The sequence below is a fragment of the Rhopalosiphum maidis genome, chromosome 4 (assembly GCF_003676215.2).
Source record: "Rhopalosiphum maidis isolate BTI-1 chromosome 4, ASM367621v3, whole genome shotgun sequence".
Classification (NCBI taxonomy): domain Eukaryota; kingdom Metazoa; phylum Arthropoda; class Insecta; order Hemiptera; family Aphididae; genus Rhopalosiphum; species Rhopalosiphum maidis.
The window spans coordinates 14,398-34,632 of NC_040880.1; the positions used below are offsets into that span (position 1 = coordinate 14,398).

The following is a 20,235-nucleotide window of genomic DNA, read 5'->3' on the forward strand; positions in this document are numbered from 1 at the left end:
TAAAAACAATACTAAGTTCATTATAGTGTAGATAAGAGTAGGTAGTAACACAGAATAAACTGTTTGGTTTTGTACCTGCATAATTTTAAAATTATAAAGTGTCTAGTAGTAAATTGAACACTGAGAAAATTGAGAATGACGAGAACTAAGCGAAAAAAATTAAAATGTCTATATACCTATCATTTATATAAATATAATGTTAATGATATCTATACTTTTCCTGGATTAATTTTCGAAACACCATAGCTATATTATCATTGTTTTTTCTCATTAAGAGGACGTGAACTACTGTTCGCGAGGTGAAGGAATGAAGACCTAGTATCGAAGGCTGCCACTGACGATGAGCGCAGCACATGTCCGAGCGTAATTATACTTTTTTTTACCGTAAAACATGGTTTCGTACTTTCAATAATACGGCTTACTGAAGGGTTATACAGCAAAAACACCTGTAGACTATAATAAAAATTGTAGAGGAAAATTTTATCTAGAATCGTATAGAGCCCGATTTTCGATATTTTTATTAATTATTCAAATAATTAAAACAATAAATAGTAAAAAAAAAACCATAACATTCATTATGAAATATTGGACGATTGAAAAAAAGATATCAAAAATTGAGCTCTATACGATTCTAGATAAAATTCTCCTCTAAAATTTTTATTATAGCCTATAAGTGTTTTTGCTGTATGACCCTTCAGTAAGCCGTATTATTGAAAGTACGAAACCATGTTTTACGGTAAAAAAAAAGTATAATTACGCTCGGACATGTGCTGCCGCTCATCGTCAGTGGCAGCTTTCGATACTCGGTCTTCATTCCTCCACCTCGCGTACAGTACCGTACCATAAACCATAACGAGTTAGTGTCGCTACGCGATGTCGTAGCTTATGTAATTTATTCATTTTACATTTTTACAATTTTACAAATATGTAAACTAAACACTGTTTTATTTTCGTGAATGCTGTAACGTTTAAATAAATATATATATATATATATATATGTGTGTGTGTGTTTTCTAGCAGCCATTAATATCGAATGTATTAAAAATAAAAATGTTTAGACTCTTGTGTTACAAATTATATTTATATTAGTTCAACAAAAATATTAGTTGGCGATGTATCGAGTGTAAAACGTAATAATGTGATCGTATTTATTTAATAGTTAGCCAAATAGTTAATGACACCGAAAAAGACTATATTAAAACTATACACCTGATAATTCAGAAATTGAAGCAAGGAAAGCATTGCAAATTTAAAAAACATATTGAACTTAGTGCTCAAGAAGTTTTAGGCACTGTACCAATGTATTTTTACAGGTAACAATAATAAATAATTATAACTAGGGATAGAATTTAAAATTAAAATAATAATTGTAGATCTTCAATAGATTAATACAACTTTCTATACATAAATTTATTCCGAACAAATATTTTTGAAGTGGTTACTACAATAACCAACAATTAATTCTTAACGATTAAACTTTCACATTTTATAATATTATTAATACAAATTAGATTGTATAGTTACTTAGTGTGTTGTTCAGGACAATGTGCTTTAATAAATTTTAAATTGCATTCTTTTGTACAGCATGCATTTATAATAAATTTATTTCTTTCTTGTCTTTCAAATTGTTCCACAGTATCTGAAACCATAATTAAATTAGAATCATTGATATATCATAATAATATTATGCCGTTATATAACTTATAGGTGATAAAAGTAACATTATAGCTATGCTATCTTTTCGTCTTTAAATAGAATTTTGAATAGTAACTAACTCAAAATACTATAACAAAATCAATTATTTAGTTAGGTAAGCAGCATGATGTAATAATTCTATTACGTTTTATTTAAACCAATACATTTGTAATGAAATTATTTTGATTTTGAGCAAAGTGCGATAAATGTATTGATTTTACAATGATGTGTGTTTGTGTATGTATCGTAAATACACTTCATACATGATATAAGTAGAAAAAAAAATACCATAATTTTTAATTTTGGGGATGGTTTGAGTATTCAGATAGAAAATAGAATCTAGTTTATACTTTGGAGGTCAAATTCCTAGGATTTTTCAAAAACATCAGGTAAAATGATTTGAGAGGGGGGATTCAAAAATAAATAACTAGTTATTTGAAAGTTTCATTAAATATTTATGTAAGCATTTCCTACAAATAATATAATAAACTAAATATTTTAAATGTTATTGAATTTTTTATAGATATTTCCATTTATCAATTGTTTATAGAGTTTCCAATAAATGTCATATTATTCGCTTAAAATCTTTAAAAAATTAATACAAAATACCTCATAACTAAAATAACATCGTCACATTTGTTTTTTTTTTTTTATGCATTTGAGGTGGTTCAAATTTGTCAAAGTCATAACAATACATTAATTAAAAAATATATTTTGCAGTAAAATAATAATACAATTTTAAATTTTTTATAGGTTTTAAGACTTGAAATGCTTAAATTTAAAACTCAAACTTCTTTATAAATTCATATTGGAAACAAAATTTAAAAATACCAATGCACAATTTTTTTTATAAATATTTGAATTTAAAACTTGGACAAAATTACATATTTTCAATATGAATAACGTTTTTCATTATTTTTTTATAAATCAAAAATATTATTTGAAGGAACATGAACTTTCATTTGTATTTTTACATTTTATAAACATAATTACTTTTTAAAATGCAATGTTTTCGACAAAAATTAATTCAACTTATTGTATTAGTGTATTACTAATGGTAGGTAGATAATATAAATTACTTATCTAATAGCAATATCAAAAAACATAACATGAAATATATTTAGTTATAGGCTGACGGACCATCTTCATTCAGTATCGATTGTTGTATTCATTATTATATCACTGTATACAAGTATAATACAACCACCATGACAATACAGTGACTCATTCAACACTTATTGTACCCACTCGCCCATATTTTTAAAAAGTAATTTCTATGAAGGAGTTCATTAGTTTCTATGTTATTCAAAATTAATTTTCGATTCAAACAAAGTAGAAAGAGATAAAATATCAATTTTGTATCAATTAAAATTGAAAACCATATTTATTTTAATTTTAAAAATACATATTAATTCTTCTTTATTATTAAATTTAATAGTTTTAGATATTTACATTTTTGTTGTTTTTTTATCTCATATTTTTAATACATAGATTCCCTTTTCCAAATACTTACTTATCGTTTCTAGATTATGGAATTTTATATGTGGTTTGAATATTTGGAAAACTTCAAGAAGAATATAATTTATATAATCAAAGTTAAAATGTATGAAGAAACTGATGACCATAGAGATGTGAAATATTTTAGAAAACTAAAATTAGTAGTAATTTTATTACCAATAAAATAGTACAACACAACTGTGAAATTATTTTTAGCTACAGGTATAATATTGTATGTGCCTTTAACTCAATTATTTGTAATATTTATAACTAACTATAATATGTTTTTTTTAATAATAATAAATATGAAATTCTGTAGGACGGTATTATGCTATGAATAGTCACAGTAGGGAAAGGCATGTGTAATTGTTGATACTAACTATCCAATTGAATTTTACTTACATTTAATTTAATTAATCCAAAGTTATGTTGTTCAACATAAATATGAAATAAGACTAGATTTGATACAAAGTATTAAACATTTAATAATTGATAAGAAAATTTAGTCTAATTTTTTTTTTTAACTTTGTACTTTGTATACTAATTTTACTATTTATTATTTATTTTTGAGTTGTGGAGTTCAATTCAGAAATTTTTTTAAAAACAAAATTTGATATATTTTTTTTCTATAAAAAGTGTTGTTTTTATAATAACTTTCATACTAATAATCTCAACAGATCATATTTATGTCAATGTGGACTGAAAATTATTGATGATAAATCTCTACACAATTTTGTTTTTTTTTCACATTAGACTAATTACACATACTGTATCATTATATAAACCATACAATAATAAATTACTTTTTAGTGTCTTTCCTTTGCAGACAATTTGTACAGCAGATTTAAGTAATTCTCCACAATATTGTTGTGTCACCTCCCATGGGTCTGATCGCTCGGGAGCAGGTGTCGTTGCTACAAAAGCTGTGCTGCTGGCCCATAACACAAGAAATAATTTTAAAAAGTTCCTGAAACACACATGGTATGTGCATTAATATTATAAATAGGTGTTATATTAATTGGTGCAAGAATTATAATAATTTGTGCGTAGCTAGTGAATGGGATAGATTTTTTTTTTATAAAAATGTGCTATCAGATTTCATCTTATTTTATAAATGATATTATAAGTACAAATATTAAAGATAATTTTTATTATATTCTTTGAATATAAGATGAATTAATAGAAATGATACCATATAATTTATTTTTAATTTCCTAAATAATTAGAAATTACTAGTATTGGTAAAATTTAAGTAATTTAAATAAGTTTACAAAAATATCTACACTGTTGTTTTATGTATAAGATAGATTACCTATACAAATCTACATGGAGTCGAACTTTTCCATTTTTTTTAAATCATGAACCAATGAGAAAAATTAGATTTAGTAAATATATTATGTATTAATAAATTTTAATTAGATACTTACATCATTGTATTTATATTATGTACGGTTTCTGCGGTTATTGAAGCAAACGTGTATTAACCCTAAAAAAAAATGCATTCAAATTAAAATTTTACAAAATTAAGTCACCAATTCACTATTTATATATCTAATATACATTTTGAATGAAATATTTATACCTAATACGTTTATTAAAACATGTCTTTCCTACTTGAAAATAAAATATCAACAATACCTATTTGTAAATTTTTATTTAAGTTGTCAGTTTTTGAATCAACAAAATTCTAAGATATTAATAAAAATGTCTTTAATTTCTCATAGACTTCATCACAAAAATAAAACTATGATAATTGAAATATAAATAGATGAAAAAACTTAATATTCAATAATTTACCCATATAGTCAAATATATGAAATTAATTAACTATCCTGATAAAATTGTACACGTTAAAAACTATAATTTAATTTATTAAATGATTGATTAAGAAACTTTTACTTGTACAACAATATGAAATTGAAGACAATGTAAAAAATAAGGCGTAAAAATTTATCTTTCAATCTCAATAATTATACAGTTACTAAAGGGATTTATATAAAAACACCTATCATACAATTAAAATAACAAAAAGTAAGCTGAGATAAAATTAAAAAAATTAAAAATGCATCATAAAATGGATAATAATAATTTTTTTTTTATAAAATAATTGTGTGTTGATGTTTCTTAATCAAATGATACGTAGCAGTACCCATCACTAGCAGCAACCTAGTGATTGCTACTCTATTTAGTAATAGGTCAAAACAAAATATATGCTATTGCATATCTAAGGACCTAAGGCTTAAGAGGATGTCAGGTCATCAGCGTACTGTTTATTTTCTTTCTTTGTTCTGCGCAACATAGACAAAACGCATTTATGCAGAATCATTTTTTTATATTTTTGAATAATCTTAAGAGTAAAATCACCTATTACAAAAACAATAGATAATTATATTTTTGAGATTATGACACATCGATTTGTCTTAATATTCTCTCAAAACAATTTAAACATAATTTAAATTATTTTTTTTTTTTTTTTGAAAGTCGAATATAAAATTAAATAACAATAAAATATAAAACCGATAAGGTCATTCTCTCGAAAATATTATCCTTTATAATTTTTGTAATAGATAATGTTACTCTAAAATTGCATAAAAATAATAAAAAAAAAAAAAAACGATTTTAGGTGAAAGTCTTTTTTCAATGTTGCATGTGGATCAGAGAGAGAAAACAAATATTGCGTCGACACCCTCTTAATATTGTTCACTTTATAAATTATAAAATAATATTATATAGCTATGGTAATGCTTTATGTTATACGTTATATGTATTATATGTCCCACGAAAAGGTCGTTTCTGTGCGGTGGTGAGGGGTAAATATAATGTGCTATTGATATTTTAGAAAGGTATACCTACTACCTGCTGCGTACTGCGTAGTAACTTATGTTAGTAGGATTTCGTAATTTAACAATTCGTGCCCATCTCAATAATATGTCTGTCACCACAAACTAGTGTGCGAAAATCGATTTTTTGTTTTGATGCTATGCTATAGGTACAACATAATACAATACAATATAAATCTGGAAACATGTACGGACATTGCGCCCGATGTTATCCGTTCACCGATTTCTTATGTTTAGGTCAGTAAATCGAACAAAAAGCAAGAAAAAAATATTTCAGAATAACCAACTGCGTTGCAGCTACCTAGTAGAATTTTAGGACGCTTACACGACCTGCCGAGTAGGTACCACGGCCATGTGGTTGTTTGGCGAAAACAATACATATAGTATGATTCTTCTAATTTAAATAATTATATTAAAAGAATGATAATTTAATGATTTTTAAATCCTAAATTATTTTAAAAATATATTATAACTAGGTAGGTAGTATATATTATAATGTAATTAAAATAATTATCTTAAAAATATTATTACTACTGACCATTAATATTTAATAAGTAATAACTGATATAATACATTTACAAACACTTGGTATTTAAACGAAAGTCTTATACTATTGTACTTGGTTGTTAACATGTTAAAAAAATAAAGAAGTATAATGCATTGAAAGTAAGTATTAAAATATTTAAAATTAATTAATAATATGTAGATATTATAAGCATTAATACCTATTATTTTATATAAACAATTTAATTAAACGACTTACTTTTCTGATTAAAATCTCAGGTGTGACCGAAAGCGTTTTATTTTGAAAATTAAAATGCCACAAAATTTCAAAGATAATTGCCCAGGTACATGCACAACCATGCGAATGCTTGGCAAAATGGAAACTGAACAACTGCACATTCGTGTAATAGTGTGCGACGCGCGTTCCATTAGGTTAGGCATCGGTTTCGTGGTATATGGTTTAGGGGTGGGCGGTCCGTATAAGATTGTGTTCACCAAAATACGCCATCTTCCGGATAGTTATCAAACACGCCCTAGTTGACACGATCATTGGGAAGCACAACAAAAAGCCACGATGGTTATTTGTCGTATAGTTCTATGTTGTTTTCTAAATCTAAATTCTACATAAAACCATCATGATTGATATCAACACAAATGCGTGTACGGTAATTAATAATATTTTAACGACAAAAAGCCATATAATTCTAATGAAATTATAATTAAATTATTTTTTTAAAAAAATTTTGGTGCCAATTCGTATACAAATAATACTACACTAATTTGTTAATTCTAACCGTGGTCTAATCGTTTGAAATATCTAATAGAGCACATTTAAAATCCAATGTTACCTTTTTTTATGAATATTTTTTTTATTGTATTTGTTTGATTTCTATAAACTGTTTTTTATTGTAGCTTCACATAAAAATACTGTAGATAGATTTGCGAATTTATTCTAAACATGACTATATGGTGGTCAAGTTGATGGATGCTTGGTACAAACGGCGGCCTATATTATTCACAAGATACACATGCAGTAGCGCAAACGGGATTTTTTCAAGCGGGGTTTCCGCCAGTAGCGTATGCAGTAGTTCCCCAAAAACATTTCCAAATTTATTAGTATACTATGGACAAAAGTTACAGTTCGGGGGGGAGGGGGTGTCCAGACACTCAATTTTTTAGGGGCGGACATTTTTCAACGACTAAAATGAAAGTTTTAAAGTCTCCTAATGTATTCTAATTTTTAAGATGAATTATGAATAATCATTAAAAAATGTGGTAACAAAATAATAGTAATATATTATTACATAGTCAATCACTGAATTCTCACGTCAAGACCATACTATTGTCTATTAGCAACCTGTGTTATTAGAGAACTCGAATAATCAACGCATTTTTATTTTCGTTCTTATTATCGTATTATTTTTGATTTTAATTTGTATACAATATGTTTACAGGCTTACAGCAGAACACATTGAAACATAATCGTGTTTGTGTCTGTATAACTGTATTATAACCAACAGATTATTAAATTTGATATTAATAGTTTCAAATGGTTTGTTTTTATACTACCAAGCAATTGTTTTTAATTTTTATTATACTATCTATTATTTTATTATTCGTCTCTCGATTCTCGTAGACCGTAGTCATAGTCAGTCTTGTCAAGTCATATTATAATAAAAAGATTATAGACTGAAAAACAAACGTACAACATTTTTGTTAACAGCATTTTTTTTTTTTTTAATAAATATGAGCGAAAAGCGAATTAAGTTAATAGTGACGCTAAATTTCTAGAAAAATCTGAGAAAAAAATAAAACAAACTATTCTCAAGCACATAAAATTCAAAGTTTCTTTTAAAAGGTAAAAACTAACGTACATAATAATACATTTATAATTTAAACAAAATAACAAATCACAAATGTATACAAAATAGTACATTAGTACCTACTCCGTACTCTTTAATAATAAAAATGAATTAAATATACTGTATTGTATTTTATACTATTTAATAAACAATAATGAAAAATACTCATTATAAGGTCGCAATTAATATTTATATAAGGATTTTTAAAACTAGTAAATAATCTAATTTATAATATTATTCAGACTATGATTCTTTACTATTTATTACATTATATTTTTTTTACTTATCGTTTATTAAATATAAATGGCGGAACATTTTTTTGAACATTATTTGACATATGCAATAACTTTTATTTTATTCAATGTATTATATTTTAATGAATTAAGGATTAAACAATTTTAACACTGTTTTTATAAACAGTACAAGGTTTGTAAAGGGGAACATATCAGTTAACCCGGCACTGGTTACACGTATATTTTAAAGTATTGACAAGCGGAGTAGTGGACAAACATTTTGTGGGGTAACTCCGTACCACTCCACTCCGCGCATCAAAACTTTAAATACTTATAAATCATAAACTACTCGCCCTAAATTTAAGCATAAAATGGGGTGAGTATGCTTAAAAAATTCACCTTGTATATATTATTGCTATTATAGTGTTTGTCATTTCTAGACTACAATTAAATGGTTATAATAACATTTGTGGTATTTATATTTAGACCAGGATTTTTTATTGAGGGGAGGGGAGGTACATATTATTACTAAGAAAACTTAGTACTTAGTTAACTACAGAAAACTTTAAATTACCATAAAAAAGGCTACGGGGAACTTATCAGTGGAGCCCATTATTGAAGATTAAATAAAAATGAAATAAAATATATTGTTAATAATGATATTATTAAACTAATATAAATGGTAAATGATAATTTCATACAATTTCATGTATAGAATCATTTAAGGTATGTGAAAATTTATTTAAATCAACTGCTTTATTAGTCAGTTTAAATTTTGTATTAGGTTTTTATTAGTGATTATTTAAGGAATAATCGCTCTGACAATTTCTAAAAGTATGTTTAACAGTTCGATCCTAGAATTTTATATTATAATATTTGAATGAAATATTAATTACCTAATAATTAATATATTATTATTATTATTATTTATTTATTTAACGGACGTTAGTCCAATTTACATAGTACATAGGGATAGGGTATTATACATTTGAAAAAAAAAGATTAATATTAGAGATATATAAATATAAGATTATATCATGTTTAAGTATTAATATATATTAATTCCCCATTAGCTTTATTATCAGAGAATAATTTAGAGTTATTGAGATTAATTTTACAAAATGGAACAACATTTCCGCCCGGAAAAGACACAATTTATGAATGAATGCTGAATGGTATATTATGAATTATTATTTACAAAGACTTTTTTTTAGAGAATAGGTAGATGAAATATAACGAATGACTTTAAAAGGGAATGCTGAAGTACGAATTGTATCTTATAAAATATAAAAATAAAATCTTTTTATTAATTATATTATAAGTATTAATTATCATAACAACAGAACAGTAGGTACATTTTTTTTTAAAATAAATTTTAGAAAATTGAACTTTTAAATATTTTAAAATTATTTTTTAAAAGTATTAGAGTATTATTTACCTTCACTAGAAACATTATCATTTATCAGCATCAATACTTTCAAAGAGTTTCCTTTTAATTGAAGTGTAAATATACCATTTGGAATTTTATATGAGAAGAATAAATGAAAATAAATAAATAAAAATATTAAAAATAAGACAGGTAAAAAATATATATATTTTAAATTTTAAAGTTATCAGTAAAATTAAATTAATTAAATTATATAATTGTAATTCTTACTGATTATAATATCAAAATGGGCAATTAAACTTAGTTTATTGTACTATAAGTTATTATGAGGTACTCCTCTATATATTCTATAATAGACATAAAAAGATAGGATGTTTCAGAGTAAACAAACAAAAATAACTATTTAGAACATTTATAATACCTGTTTATATTTAAACAAATATATATTACATTTCAAATCTGTTAACGTTTATTTTTAAATTGTGTTATTGTAATATTGTTAGTTTTCTATGAATAGTTTAATGGAAAACTTATAAAATATATTGATATTGAATTCTATTATAAAATTATGAGGAAAAATTATCTATTTAATTTTGTTCAGATTTTCACAAAACTAGCATTGTTACAATTAAAAATATTTCAATACTTTTTAGTACTGGGCTTTGACTACATCAAGTTTTGGTGTTTATTCATAAATGAATAATATATTTAAATTTTGTTAGATACTTATTTAGTTATAACACTAAAATGCCTTGTGTACCAAAAAAAAGAAAAATATGTCTAAAAATGTAAAATTTGCTATTAAGTTTTTTTAAAAATGCACATACAATTTAGCATTACAGTGACAGAGTGGTTGTTGATTCAAGTTTGTTTGATTTTACATTGTATGCGACAATCATGTGTAGACAGTTAAATTTATTAATAAAAATAGTAAGTTTGAAACCAAGGTACTATCCAAGAAGTCATTATTTTCTTTTTATACATGAAATTTGAATTTAAATAGTATAAAAGTAATTAGTTTCTTGATACATTAAAAAGACAATAAATAAAAACCATCTAAACCTTATATGGAGTTAAGTAAAAAGAAATTATATTAGTCACAATAATTTTTATATCAAGTAATTCTTTTGTTTTATTTTGTATTTATTTTAAAACGACAAACTATGTTTGATAATCAAAGATCAGATATTTATCAATAGTGTAATATGGACAACTTGCTAGATAATGATGTGTTATATTTTAACCTTAAAGTTGTGTAAATATTAAACAAAGTGGATATATCCACCTTGAATTTAAACATAAATTTAAATAGCCAAGGAAATTGTATTTTATTTTTTTTTAATATTTTAGCATATTGAAAATGTAAATCATTTTTTTCTTAAATTCAATTTTAAGCATTTGTTATTTCATTTTATTACACCCATAAAAAAAACATCCAATTCAAAAAATACTAAACATTTTTGAGTTTTATAAATGTATTATTATTTATTTATGGGACTTTTATGTAATTTGTATTTTAATTAATTTTTATTATTAATTGTTTAAAAATATAATAAAATAATTGAAGTATACATTGTTTATAATCGTCGTTGAGAAATCAGTGCTGTATAACATTTAATTTTATACTAATTCAGTTCTGAATATATTTTACTTTATAGTGAATCGTTCAATATTAAACTATAGTTAGTACGCGAACGACACATCTCTATTGACTATTGAGTAGTCCATGTTAGTCACTGTTATTATAGTTTATCTGAAATTTTTCCTTTGCAGACTATAAAAAAAAAAACAAATATCATATAAATAAGTCTTGTGAATATAATGTGTAAAATAACCATCACCAATGTAGTGTTATTTATTTATTAATTATGATAACGCCTTAAAAGGCAAATCTGAAACCATTAAGAATATAGATAATGGTATTATTCATGTATTATTAAATACATGGGTAATTGAATGTATGAAACTAAAAACCTAGGTAAGAGGAACAATATTATAGGATATTTTAAAAATATACTTCATGTTTCTGTCGCAGAATAAATGTTGTTATTATGTTATATTATGTTGTACTATTTATTATATTATATTATTATTATTTATTTATACTCACCGGCCGATTACACACACACGCACATACATTGTATTTATTATTATTATTGTTTTATCTTTGTTTATTTAAATTTGTGATGTGAAATATTAAATATAATGTTCTGCAACGACGGCTTAACGTCTGCCGCCACCGACTCGTTGGTGTGCGAAATAGCACGGTCGCCCGCACTTCTTGTCCCATAACACAGAATAAATACAGATTAATTTTATTTATTCTATACCCGTATGGCATAAGTCTACTTGAGATCGACTTTCCCACATTTTTGATTTTATCCTCCCAAAATCCGAAAAACATTATATTAAAAAATTGACATATTTCAATTTTTGGAGTAGTAAAAATCAAAAAATCAAAAATGTGGGAAAGTCGATCTCAAGAAGACTTGATGACGAATTCAAATCGCTTCATTATAATATCAATCGATACGTTGGAAATAGAACACGTCTATAATCCTATGTTGCGTGTGTGTTAGACAAAGACAGAAAATCATCACTTCCAATCCCCTTAAATCGGCGTTCGTTTTTTACTATATTATATTGTCAATCACCAGTGTTTTGTTTTTGTCATATTTGTGCAAAGCGCGAATCGCCCCTTTTTATTATATTTTATTACAAGGCGCCACTGTTAGTGTTATATGTATATTGTGTGCGCTAATCGCCACAGTTCTATCTTTTTATATTATACGTGCGCGAATCGCCATTCAATTATATTTTATTTTATTGGTGCTGATCTTCATATTTTGATATGATGAAATTATATTTCATCATTATTTTATTCTTTAGGCGCGAATTGCCAACTTGTTATATTATTTATTTTAGTGTTTCACGTATCACGTGTGTGCAATTATTATATAGGTATAGGTTGCAGCTGGCCAGCCGTGCACCGACAAACTGAATTTTATATTATTATTTTAATCATATTTATTGTTGGTTATGCCGAACTGGCAATTATAATTATTATATTTTACGTGTTGGGCAAAAAGGATCGTAATTATTATTAATTTTATTATATTATATACATTTTACTATAACTACTGAGTTACCATTTTATTTAGTTACTTATCCGTTTTAGTAGTTTAAGTACACACGCACAAATATACACACATTATACGGGAGCGGGTCATGTATTCGAATGACGAGTGTTAGAAATGTTATTTGTTCGAATAGATATATGTTCGAAAAGTCGTATTATATATTTAAATTAAAAAGATATTTAATATTATAAATAAAATAGAAAAAAATATTTGTAAAATTAATATACCTATGCAGTTATAAATCATTAATTAAAAACTTAAATTATATGCAATCGCTTTAAAAAACTCCAATTTACAATAATTAGGATTGTCGTTTATTCGTTGTTGAATTTGATTGCAATCTGAGATTGCGTTCCACACCATATATCTTCTTCTTTATTTGATGACCGGATATTAACATTTCAATCTGTGATTCAGTTTCAGTTTGAATTTTTTGCACGAATGTAATAAATTTGTGAAGCCCTGAATAAAAATATATAAAATATATAAAATGAAATATTAATGAAACAAAAATATAAAAATATAATTTTTACCTGGATGAGGAGATGTAAGTCGATTTAACTTTCTGTGCCACGATTTAGCTGTATTCAGCTTGTTCTCGGAAGTTCTAACCTAACACGATTGGAAACTGACTAAATGTCTGGTGAAAATAATGGAGGATTACGTGAAGGCACATTATTAGGCCTACCCCTTGTTCTCATACCGATTTTTCAAGTATGTAAGTTTCTTCAACATAGATTATTAGACTTTTTTCTTCATAATTATTATTGAACAGAGGTTTTAAAAGAAACCATGCTTCTTGAATCTATAATCAAAATAATTATTAAAATAACTAAAAATAATGTTTTAATTATCTAATGACTAATACCGTACCATGTCAATCGGCAAAAATGCTATTGCGGGGATGTGTCTAGCTAAAAGATTAAAATCTGCATCATTTGAATACTTTGTAGATAAACCAACATTTTGTATTTTTCTATAGATATTTTGGCAGAAATGAAAGAAACATGTTGAATGCATAGCAAACGGATAAACTTCATTGATTGCGTTTATTGCGGCTACTTCAAAATCTGTAACTATTTCAAAATCCGTGTTCCTCGTTACATCAATGTTATTTTTGTTGTAATACTGATTATTTAAGTTAAACATTTCACTGTATATTGATTGACTTTTTCCAACTAGAAGACAATACATTAATGGAACATATATTTCTTCATTACCACGTTTAATAGATACATGTATACAATAAAGCTGTTGAAAAATATTTGGGCAAGATTTAAATGTTCCGTTGGCTAATCAACATTTAGATTCCTGGAGATATTTACAATTTTCTTTTGTTGTAAATAATAAAGCAGATCCGGTTTTTTTTACTAAAAAATATTCATTAGATAATGTTGTACATAATGTCTGTGGAGGATCTATTGATTGAATTGTTTTGGGCTCATTTTGATTTAGGTTAATACGACGTTGACGTTTGACAATTTATTTTGCTGATTCTTTAGTAATGTGAGATGAAATAGTTTTTGTAGTGCCTTAAATAGCGGCATGGTATATTTAAATGGTTTTTCAATATTTGATGTTAATGCTTGCTGTTTAATATTTTCTTTAATTTTTTTTTGCTTCAATAGCAATTGGGTCCGCTGCGTGCGAGTGTTGATTTTCCGAAAATGTAGAAAACTCGTCGATTTCGTGTTTTCCGTTTAATGTTTCAACAGTACAAATTTTTGTTCCACATTTAGTTGAACACGTCCAGTAAAAAACGTTTTGGTCATCGCGTTTTCTTTTATAATTTTTATTTAATATATATATATATATATATATATATAAATGAGATATCGTAACGTCGTAACTTTGATTAAACCATTAAACTATATCAATGGCTAAAAGGCCAAAAGTTGTATGTCACAAACTCTAAATTTTACAGGAGAGCAATTTTTAGATTTTAAATGTAATGATTATATTTAATTATGTAAATCATAATAAATTAACGAATAATGTATTTAGTTGGTACGGTGATTTTTTTTCCGAATACCAATTATATCTACACGGTAAAGCCGTCGTTGTTACCGTCCATGCATTATTATATATATAATAATGTATTATTAATAATATTGTACACAATATTATTATGTAAGTAATATAATAATTATTGTATAACTGTTAAATGAGAAAGTTATCATGTATTAAAACTAATTAGTTAATGCCTAACTTTATCAATATTTAAAAAATAATATATATAATAAATAAAAAAATATTTTCCTTTTCCCAAGATTTTTATAGTATTATTAATTATTACATTTCATATTTTTTTTTTAACTGTTATAGTTTTTTGTCAATTAAACTGACGTATAATTTCTGAATGTAGGCAAGATTTAATTGCTAATTAATCAAAATATATTATATGTATATTTAATATTTATATTATATATAACTATCTCGTAATTCAATAATTGTGATTTAAGCTTTAAGCTGCATAAATATACAAGTACAAATGAACAATTAGTTATTACTATAGGCACATAGTAATATAAAATAAAATTATAAATTTACGCGGTATGTTAAACAAGGAAAAACATTTTTTTCTAGCATATTTTAACGTCTTTTTAATTAATTTTTTTCTAGGTACATAAGATACAATAACTATTACGTTTGAAATTAATCATCCATTTAAGCAATTGTATACGAGTTTACAGCTCAAATAGCTGCATATAATATGCAATCGCGTATAGCGTCGCTGTCGGTGGGTAAATGAGTGGGGGATAGCTGTTAATATATTATAATTATCTTATTGAGCCAGAAGGGCCATAACTTATATTTATTATTTCTTTTATACCTATATTTTATTCTGTTCGGCGCAGTTATTATATTTATAATTTATATTTTTGTACATTTATACATTTGCGCCAATTATTTATTAAATATTATTATATACATTTTTACCTGTTGGGCCAAAAAGGCCGTATTTATTATTAATATTATACAGCATATTTTTTATTATTTACATTTGAGTTATCATAATTTATTAGAGTTACCTATTCGTCCACTAGTTAAAGTTTATACATACCACCTACACACTAGCACTCACAGGATTTGCTCGGCGAACCTGTCCACTTCCTGCTGAGTGCTAAACATATATACACATAATTTACAAAGGTCGGTCGATGTATAGTGCAAACGAAGCTTTTGGTGACCGGGCGCACAGCCTATTATTGTACGTTCCCGGCACGAACATATATATTATGAATATTTTATAAAATATAGTCTAAATTTTATAAAAAAAATTTTAACTTCGCTGAATAAATATTTTTATTTTTAATTAGCATTTAGCATAGTGCTTTTAACAAAAATAAAAAAAAAAAACAATATTAGTACATATTAAAAATGTATTTAATGATTTGAATGATAATACAATTTCTAAATAAATATTATATATATTCACTTTTCTTCTTTTCACTCGTATTTAAAACATGTGTTCAAATATTACCAAAAGTAATTACATTTATATTAATTAGATTATACATTCAATTTTTGAAATATACAATTATTATTATCATTTTATACATTTTATTAGTATATATTGTATATTATGTAGGTCTATATATTTTAAAATAAATATACAAGGGGGGGGGCATAAACAGTGTCCGGTGTAATGGATGTGCAAATATTATAAACAGTAGCCGGCGGAATCAATAATTCCCCCAAATCTACAGTTAAAAAACTGATGCATACGATTGCGAAAGCTACTAAACATAAAAGGGCAACAATAAGTTTTTGAAACATAAATTTAAACCGTATTAAAAAAATAAACAAAACAAAAAATTAGTATAAAACAATTTTTACAATCAGTCAAATGTCCATCAATAATTTCAAAAATTTTAGTTACCATGCAAATTAACCATAAATTGCGTAAGCAGCGGATAGTAAGCAAGTGAAGAAAAATAATTATCTTTATCTCTTTATAACAAATCGTCATCGATATAATATAAAATATTTATGCTAAACATAAAATTATTTTACCTAGTGAAAGTACGTTACGTCGTTGGCTAAACTCGAATAGTTGTAAGGGATCATAAAATATAAGAATGTTTTCATTACTCGGTACAATATATAATAACCCATTAGTAGACAATATACATAAATGGTTAAAAATTATTTTTAATTTATGATATACTTAATTTGATAAAAAGCTTACGGAATAATTTATTAGGTGATAAAATACAAATTGAAAATAAATGAATTTAATTTAGAGATACAAAAAAAACCTTATGAAATTCACATAAAAAGTAATACTGCATGGGCAATGTGTAAAACTGCACCTGCTCGCTCACATTGCTCCAAACGTTTTTCAAAAAATGTCGTGATAGTAGGCAATACAAATTCTTAATAAATGTAGATCTGTTGCAGCTTCGTAAAGTTAATACCTGTTGCTACTGGTAAATTAAAAACTAATATCGCACTAGAGACAGCAAATTTTATTGAAAATGAAATGTCAATATGTATTTTATAATGTTTAAAAACAGAAAAATTTATTTTGAGTTGAAAAATTTTGAAAACCATCAGTTTTTATTTATTTTGAATTTTTTTAAATATCATCTGGTATTTCAAAATTACATGTTGTAGGTTGTTTTAAATAAATTACAATTTACATAACTAAATAACTGTTATTTGTTTTCAATTTCTGACCATCATACTATAATATACTTGTATGGGTACTTTATATCAATAAAATCAATTATTAATAAACAATAAATATTATTATAGTATCCGAATTAGCCATTAGCCATTACACAATTGCACTTGGTGCGTGGTGAGGTAAATAAAAAAGTTACAACATTGTAATTTGTATTATGATCGTCGTGATCGTTAGGTCGTAACCAAAAATAAAACAATATAATAAATATGTACTATAGAGTATAAATTATTATTTCAATTATTATATCGTTACCCGTGTAGCCACCTATTGGCAGTCAATTGAACTCAACTCTCGTGCAACATATTATTATTTTCTATAACAGTGAGTATTGCCACTGAGCAATCTATAATAATAATATATAATTAATTTAATGATATCACGCAATATGCTATAGTCCGTTTTTAATGAGACCTTTACTAACTATTTACACGTTTTTCATCGTTGGTCGATGCGCTTCTTACAGTCTCACGCCATTTTCGCCTGTTCGGTCACGATCGTAAAGCTTTTGGTCGGCAAAAATCTGCTCGTATACGTAATCGTCGGATGGTAAAGAGTGTGAGAATTTTGGCTTACGTGCTATTGACGGCGGCAGATAAGATGGATGTGCGACTAGTTTACCTCCACTCGCGAAACGGTGTATTATTATTAAAATATTCATATATATATATCGCTGTGCTATCAGCAGTCGACCACCGTCGGCGAATACCGGGAAACATATTCCTAAAATAGTTATTACAATATTAATATTGAGGTATGTCGATATGATACTATGACAGTATGATTATATCTATTATATTACTGATTCTGATTTCTGTGTTTGTCGTAGTGTCGTGCACCTTGCATATGAAATAATTTGTTTACTTAATACTTAGTGTAGAATTAAATACAGTTATGATTTAATACTTAAGAGGACGTCTCACCCGCATGTGTTGTCTCCGTCTAGTCCGTCTTACACACGTACGACATGGTAAATTTTCGTTCACCAGTTTCAATAGTGTGCTTTTAGTTTCAACATGAGAGTGAATTGATCTATTATCAAACTTTTAGGTGAGATGAGTATGAAATTATTAAGTATTTTAAAATGCTCATAATTCACTTAATAATTAAAATATCGTAAAAAACCAACGAGAGAACACAGACAATGTTCTTGCTTAAAAGTTTGATAATAGATCAATTCATTCTAATATTAAAATTTAAATACCATGTCGTACGTGTGTAAGACGGTGACAATACATGCGGGTGACTGGTGAGATGTCCTCTTAAATAAATACATAATACAATAATACATTATAGAAGAAAACCAAAAGGCCGACCTGAAAAGCTTTGTTTAAAAAAAACTGATAAATTCATTTTTCTTTTAATATTATTAATATGTATCTAATTACTTTTTACTACCTATTCAATTTCCAATAGTTAGATTATTGTATAACGCAACAAATGAACAAAAACACCAAAGTTGCTTAATTGTATTTGTATGAGAAAATCCTTTGGTAAGTTAATTTTTTAGTTTATATATTACATATCATATGTTTTCTTATTATATTGTGCGTACATTAATCAACTTAATTATTATTCTATTAGTAAGTACCTATATAAAATAATTTATTTCATAGTTGATTTATGATTTATAAAATAATTAATTGTCAACAATTCGTTAGATACATACGGTAGAGGAACATATTTTATGATTATTATATGTTAACATTAATTCGTTTATTAAATGATTAGTTTTTGAATCTGTTTACTAGGTATGTAATTATTAGACTACAGATATATTTTATGTATGAGCTAAAATAGCATTTGTTAGTTTGTTTGCCAGTATTTTTTTTAATTTATATAAACAATGTTTATATTCATATTATTAAACAATGATTTAAAGTAAAAACTATATATATACCAATTTCATTATATTTAATAATTAAAATAAAAAACTTATTATAAATTATTGTTGGGTACATCAGTAAAAAAAAAATTTAACTTTACAATATATACATATATATATTATACATTACATTTTAAGGAGAATCAAAATTAAATAACAGTATATCCAAAAATATAAATATATTTTATTTAGTTAATAGGTGTGATAATGCTTTAGACTAGGGACAATTTTTTTTGCAGAACAGTTGGTTGATTGGGTCGCAGTCCGTCCCTGTATTTCTAATAAATACTTATTTTATTTATTTAAATTACAATTATAAGTATATTCAGTATAAAAATCTTTGTTTGGTGTTGGGTACAATTAAGTAGATTTAGTAGATGGTTCTTGACTACATGCGATAATTGTATTATGTGATTGTGATATGATGAGCTGGGGCGTTGCAACTAGCATGAAATAATTTATGGTATTAGTGCTAATTAATTAATTAATATTGAGTATTATA

At 25.5% G+C, this 20,235-nt stretch overlaps 1 protein-coding gene across 2 annotated transcripts in view; it reads left to right on the top strand.

The window, feature by feature from the left end:
• Positions 1-1,095: 1,095 nt before the first annotated feature.
• The window catches only part of LOC113559602 (histone deacetylase Rpd3-like), a 32,898-nt gene continuing 13,758 nt past the window's right edge, over positions 1,096-20,235 (top strand). The window contains exons 1-2 of one of the 2 annotated variants that reach the window (XM_026965341.1): positions 1,096-1,313; positions 4,019-4,173. The gene's annotated coding sequence lies outside the window, so the exon portion shown is untranslated. Of the gene's footprint in view, positions 1,314-4,018; positions 4,174-18,793; positions 19,342-20,235 lie in introns of those variants that run through there. The other variant, XM_026965342.1, reaches the window with a different exon arrangement.